The sequence below is a fragment of the Tamandua tetradactyla genome, chromosome 3, assembly GCF_023851605.1.
Source record: "Tamandua tetradactyla isolate mTamTet1 chromosome 3, mTamTet1.pri, whole genome shotgun sequence".
NCBI lineage: Eukaryota > Metazoa > Chordata > Mammalia > Pilosa > Myrmecophagidae > Tamandua > Tamandua tetradactyla.
Window position 1 is genome coordinate 143,284,190 of NC_135329.1, and position 7,292 is coordinate 143,291,481.

Genomic DNA, 7,292 nt, shown 5'->3' on the forward strand with positions numbered 1-7,292 from the left:
TGGCATACCCACACTCACCCAGACAGCTGGAAGAGTCCAGGTCTCCTGACTAGGGAAATAAATCCATGTTGTTCGTAGTTAATAAACAGAAGTTTCGTCTTGGACAGCTGAAGTGAAGTGGAACCAGTAACACCTTTCAGGACTGGCAATGAAAGTACTATCTTCTAATGCCCACGTTTGCTTATGTTGGCATCTGAAGAAGTTCTCCCCCTGTGGTAACCGTGATAGTGGTCAAGAAAAGAGGGTCTCATTAAGTTTGCAAAGCAAGGCCGGGAGAGTAAGAGGAGTCAGAACGACTGAGAAGGTGAGAAGGCTGCTTGTCCTACTCATATTTTCCTCCCATTCTGCCCAGGAACCTGCCAGTCGATCTTTCGACCTAACTCTGCAGTCACTACTCTCCCCACAGAGAAGCAATATAGGCTTCCCCCACGCAGGTCATGCCAACCCAGCCCTTAGCTCTCATTTCAAGCACCACTTCCTTAGTGACGCCTCCCTGACTCCTGATCTGGGTGATGTTCCTTTGTAATGTGATCCCTTTCCTTCATCACACTTAGCTGGCAATTATACACTCACTTGGATGATGGTTCAATTATTTTCTCTCTCCCCAGCTAGAGAGTTTGAAAGTTTCATTAGAGCAAAACTCTTACCTATTTCTACTCATCCTCATCCCTGCATCCTCAGCTCCTAGCGGAGTACTTGGCCACATGGTCATTTGACTAAATCATTTAATGAATGAGACTGAAGGTCTAGGTTCAGGTTGCCAGATCAAATATAGGCTGCCCAGTGTATGTGAATTTCAGATAAAAGTTAAGTACTTTTTAATATAAGCATGCCCCATACAATATTTGGGACAAACTTAAACGAGAATTTATATATTCATTATTTATCTGAAATTCAAATTTAATTGGGTGCCCTGTATTTTTATTTGCTAAATATAAATGTTGAAGCTGGAGGGAACTTTGGAAATCATAATTCAACCCTTCATTCTAAAGATAAAGAAAGCGAGGACAAGAGACGTGAATCTCAAGGGAGATTTTCCTTAATTGTGATTGTAAATGAGGCTTTAGAGTCTGTAAATTGTGTGTTTCTCTTCTAGCTCATCAAACTCTTTTCAAAATGCTTAAAGAGTACTCATTGATGGGTACTTTGAAAATCATTGCTTTCTTTTCTTTTCTTTGTATATATGTTATATTTAACAATAAAAAATGTTTTAAAAAATGCTCGAAGTAGGTAAGGCAGAAATTCCCCAAGTGTTGCAGGCTATTGTAGTATCTTTCCAGCACATCTATGCAATCTGCTGTTTCAGGTCACAGCACTTCCTTTCCTTTGCAGACTTTCTTCCTACTTCTTGTGGTTCTGATGGGATTGTCAAGTACAGTGCCACCCCCCCCACCCTCTCCCCACGGCAGGTGGAGCACATGGCCAAGCTGGCCATCACAAGTGCCCTTCCTCTGTGTACTGGGACTGGTTTAGAGGTAGGCAGAGACTTTCCTGAGGTTGACATAGATTTTGGGAAGGAAAACGTTTTCTGTTTTAGTTTCTAAGCAAGGCCTGTGTCGGGTCAGCATCCATCTTTCCTGGCTTCGTGGATGAAACCTGATTATAAACCAGATCGCTTCAAAAAGAAAGGTGGAGACAACAGACGGAGAGGGAAGGAGATAAAACACTGAGGCCTGGGATTCAGCAGTGCCTGAAGCAATTCTTGAAACTTTTCAGTAACTTGAACCAATAAACTCCCTTTACCACTTAGACTTGATTAACCGTATTTATATCCCTTTTAACCCTTAGATTCCTCACCAATGTTGTAAGCACTGCCACATTTTCTTATTCAGGTTGTTATTAGAGCCATTCACATTTAATGGTGTTTTAAATAAATCATAGCCTCGGTTCCAGATTATCACCTTCACGTTACCATTTCAACATTTTGCATGACTCTGTGGTGTTTTTTAATGTCTGAATTTCTTTGGCTAAGCGCACACACACACACAACCTAAATGTATTTTTAAAGTAAATGTAAGTATGTAAAATAGTGAAACCAGGGATCTGATGGTAAATTCTCTATGCTTTCCTAGGTACAGCTTGAGTGCAGAAGTAGCAAGAAAAGAACTCTATAATCTACTTCCATTTTCTCCATTTAGTCCCAACTTCTCAGAATAAGAAATGGAGACATAAACATCCATATTACCTTTAGGAATAAAACCAGTATATTATAACATTAATAAATGCCAGGATAATGTATTTCTAAAACTACCTCCCTTCTCTTATAATTTATTATTCTCTCTCAGGACAAAAGCCAGAACTATAGAAAGGGTTTATTTCAGCATATTTGCTTATTCATATCCAGGTGAAAACATTAAGCCTCCATTCCTGAAAAGCCATTTTGAAAACTGGGTTGATATTCTCCTTTCCTTTCCTTTTCTCTTAATTCCTTCCTCCCTCCTTCCCTCCTTCCCTCCCTCCTTCTGGATAATTTTAGCCTTCTAGCTTGCCGTGAGAACCTCAGCCATCAATTACCTTAATCTGAAATCTTTTTATGTCACCATTTTTGCTAACAGGCATTTCTTTCTGGATTCCCAGTGATCAATTCCCCCCAAATTAGGAACCTACTTCCAGCTAGAATCTACATACTGTCATGGTTTGATCTGGCTTTCAGTTGGGGTCCTCTCATTTCAAATCTTAAATTTCCTAACACAGGACTCTCATTTTTTCTTGCAAGCTCCTTTGTCTGGGGCATGGTTCAGATTATATCCTTCTAATCATTTCAGCATCTTCTGATTCATAACCTAGGACCTGACTACTTTTTCTTTTTTTGCATGAGCAGGTTCAGTGGCAGAATTCTGACACTGAGCCACCGTTGCCCACCCAGCCTAACTTTTGAAATGTCTAATCCATCCATCAAAGAATCTCTACTTCAATGAGTCATGTGATTCTGCCTTTCTCTCTTGTTACTGCATATTGGGTCAGATACCTGATCCAAGGCAGGCCAGCCACTCCACAGACACTGGCTGTGGCTAACTGCACAGAAGTCATGATGCAATTGGAACCAAGAGCAAGATGAAAAAGGAGAGACTCATGACAGGAAGAAATGTACAACAAACTCTCTGACAGTAGGTGAGATAGTGTTTGAATCTATTCATAGAGAACTTTATACTGATTATCTCTCTCTCTAGGAGGTGGAAATAATATGGAAACACCTGAACAAGACCAATAGACCTTCACATCTAGAGGGATACCTTTAAGTCTCTATAGAGTTCCATATATAGCAATTTCTCCTATAATTTACATTGAGTAAGTCTTCCAAGATTTAGCCATGTTTGTCAAGTATTATTTACAATAGAAGAAAATTTAAAATAAGTTAATCAAAAAGAGATTCCTTAAATAGACTGTAATACACCCATATTACTAAGTTGTCATTAAAAATATTTTGTGTATGTTTAATCTTTATCATGGAGTAATTTATAATATACACTATTAACCATGTTGCAAACAATATGCATATATAATCCCATTTATAGAAAATAATGGTGTATATGTGCATTTGTAGAGAGAGATTTCTGAAAGCATTGTCAGCAAAATATTGAATTATTATTTCCGGACATTTGAATAAGTAATTTTTACTTTTTTTATTCACATTTTTCTTAATTGCTTGAATTTTCAGCATGAGTATGTATGGCCTCTATAAGGATTTTCAAAAACCATAGTAATATCTTTTGAATTAAAAAATACAGTTTTGGAAACTTGTGTCCCAGTACCTGCCCATGCAAAAAAAAAAAGCAGTTTTGGAACAGTATTATGATGTGGTCTCACTTTTATAAATATATATGCATAGAAAAAGAATGAAAGTAAAATGTTAATAATTGTACTAATGTTAAGGACGTTTTCATTTCCTTCCTCTTTTTTTTTCATCTTCTTTGCTAATACCTGTATTTTCTTATTTTTCCACAATGAAAATATGTTACTTTGATAGCAAAACCATTTTTAAGTTAATTTTTAAAAGAGATTCTAAAAGTAACATTTTCTTAAGTATAAGGAGATCAGTGACATCCCATGGGTCCAATCCTATTCAGCAGAATTTCTGAAACTCCCCACAGGGGCTGAAAACCCATCTTAGTTGATAGCTGACTAAGGACTCTCAGCCTTTTACTGGACTGTGGCTTTCATTGCCTTCTTGTTAGGCTTTTGAAGACTCTTCATGGATTCTTGAGAGCTGCCTTCTGCTCCCCACCTCAATGTCTTACGTCTGATTTTGATCTCTGCCCATTTCCATGTTACAGGGACTGTGGCATAGTGCATGAAACAAAATCTGAAACCAAGAGCTGAAAAGGTCATTTCCTTCAGAGGCAATAATGTTTTTCAGAACTTATCACTTAAAAAGTAAGGTCTGAGATCAATATTTGTTTTCCCAAGGTTGATCCTGCTAACACGACCTAGGGATCAACTCTCTCTCCTAAAAATTGTGAGATGGAGACGCGGATGTCATCCACAGAGAATTTCAATTTAAATGATTGTTTCTAATATTTACCAGGTCTCTTGGTGAGAAGAAAAACATGTTCTTTTTAAAACCATGTTTTTGAATTTGCATCTTTGAGTACTTGCTCTTGGTTGACTAGGCTGACCTATTTGCTGATCCTTGCAAATAGCAAGGTTTCTGGGGCTGAAACTACTCTATAAGCTATGTGAGGGGCAGGGGGGGAAATTAAAAGCCAATAAATTGAGAAGGGCTTGTAAAACAGTGAATTAAAAATCCAAGAGGGAGCAAAAAAATGTAATAATTTCTGTCATGGCAGTTGCCTTTTATTATTAATGTTCTTATTTTTAACATGAGTTTCCAGGGTGCTAAGCCAATTAAATTGAGACTATGTTCAAGTGTTCTCTCTTAAGACCTATTTTAAAACATAAAATGAAGTTTGACTTGAAATTAACCTTTCTGCAATCAATACTTCTGACTTTTTGCTGGGAAATATAAGAGTTAGTTACTATCAAACAAGTGCAATTTTTTACAAAATGCACAATTACAAATCTGAGCAGAGTCTGAGCAGAGAAGATACAGGCAACTTGGTTTCAAAGTCTAAAAGCTTGATTTTAAGGTAGATTCAGATTGACTATTGAGGGGAATGCAATATTTTTATCATATGCCACTTGGATGTATCTATTTACTTGGTGTCAAATCTTTGTTGATTTTCTGTCATTAAATTTAGGATTCAACTACATGAATCCAAGGGGTGAGCAGACTAGGTTGCTTACAGCTCTTCAAAACTCAATGCCTAACTTTTGACGTTAAGTACATTTTTAAAATTTTGAACTTTGCTGTTTAAAATATGTCATTTCTAGTTATATGACAAAGGGAATAAAAATAATACCTTTGAAAGGCTTAAAATGACATTGTAAAGCAGAGACACAAGAGGGCACTATAACCAACCCCTGTAATCTAAGAGCTATTTATTTTTAATTTTTTTTAAATACCAAAAAAACGCAAAGCAAATGCAAACATTCCTATTTTGATCATTCCATTCTACATATACAATCAGTAATTCACAATATCATCACATAGTTGCATATTCATCATCATCATCATTTCTTGGAACATTTGCATCTATTCAGAAAAAGAAATAAAATGAAAACAGAAAAAAAATTTATACACACCATACCCCTTACCCCTCCCTTTCATTGATCACCAGCATCTCAAACTAAATTTATTTTAACATTTTTCCCCCTACTATTTATTTTTATTCCATATGTTCTACTTGTCTGTTGACAAGATAGATAAAGGGAGCGTCAGACACAGGTTTTCACAATCACACAGTCACATTGTGAAAGCTATATCATTATTCAATCATCATCAAGAAACATGGCTACTGGAACACAGCTCTACATTTTCAGGCAGTTCCCTCCAGCCGCTCCATTACATCTTAACTAACAAGGTGATATCTATTTAATGCATAAGAATAACCTCCAGGATAACCTCTCGACTCTGTTTGGAATCTCTCAGCCATTGACACTTTGTCTCATTTCTCTCTTCCCCCTTTTGGTCGAGAAGGTTTTCTCAATCCCTTGATGCTGAGTTTCAGCTCATTCTAGGGTTTTTCTCAATCCCTTGATGCTGAGTCTCAGCTCTTTCTGGGATTTCTGTCCCACGTTGCCAGGAAGGTCCACACTCCTGGGTGTCATGTCCCACGTGGACAGGTGGAGGAAGGTGAGTTTGCTTGTTGTGTTGGCTGGAGAGAGAGGCCACATCTGAGCAACAAAAGAGGTTCTCTTGGGGGTGACTCTTAGGCCTAATTTTAAGTAGGCTTGAGCTATCCTTTGTGGGGTTAAGTTTCATATGAACAAACCCCAAGACTGAAGGCTCAGTTTATAGCTTTGCTAAGAGCTATTTTTTATAACTTTTTTTTTGATGGGCAAAAGGGAGAATGTGTGAGCAGGTGGGCTTTTATCAATGACATTGACAAATTCTGACTTCTAACCTCAGCCAAACCTTGCATTAGCTTCTTTTTTTTATGCCAATGCAATGTTTGTTTTAAACATTGCTTTAATTTTAGTTGCTTTCTTAACTGTAGCAACATTCTTGGAAAAGAAAAGAAACAGTGATGATTGTTTATAATATAAAACAGATAACAACAGTGATCATACATGGTCAGCAACTCAGTCTAAATCACAAATTACTGTATAGGTCAATTCAGAAAATACTGACCTAGAACCAACAGTATCAATAATGAGTCCTATAGCGATAGCAGCAAGGAACTGGGGAACCCAATGAGACACCTCTACTCCATCTCTTCTGTCTTACACTCCCCTCCTCCGGCTCCCAGAAATTGCAGCCCTGTGACATGTCTGAGTTGGGACTTGGAAGAACAACTGCCAATGATGGAAACATAAAGCGGTGCTGCAGCCTAAGTGACCCCCAGCTCGTTGTGGTTCTGTTTGTTGCGGGCAAGGCCTGTAGTGGCCTTTTGCACCAGAATCTGCAGGGCCTCCATGTTCCACCCACCTGGATCAGAGGCTTGTGTTTGAGAGCCTGGAAGCTGCACAGCCTGTGGATTTTTCTCCTCATACTGAGTCCTGCTGTTGTGCAGTAAGACCCGACTATATTTTGGGGTACCGAGTGCCACAGGAAAGGAATGTTCCATACCACGACTGGGACCAAGGTGTGGTAGTTAGAGTCAGGTGTTAACTTGGCCAGGTGAAGATGCCTAGTTCTATTGCTGTGGACATGAGCCAATAGCATGTGAACCTCATCTGTTCCTGATTACATCTGCAGTCAGCTCGGAGGCGTGCCTGCTACAATGAATGAT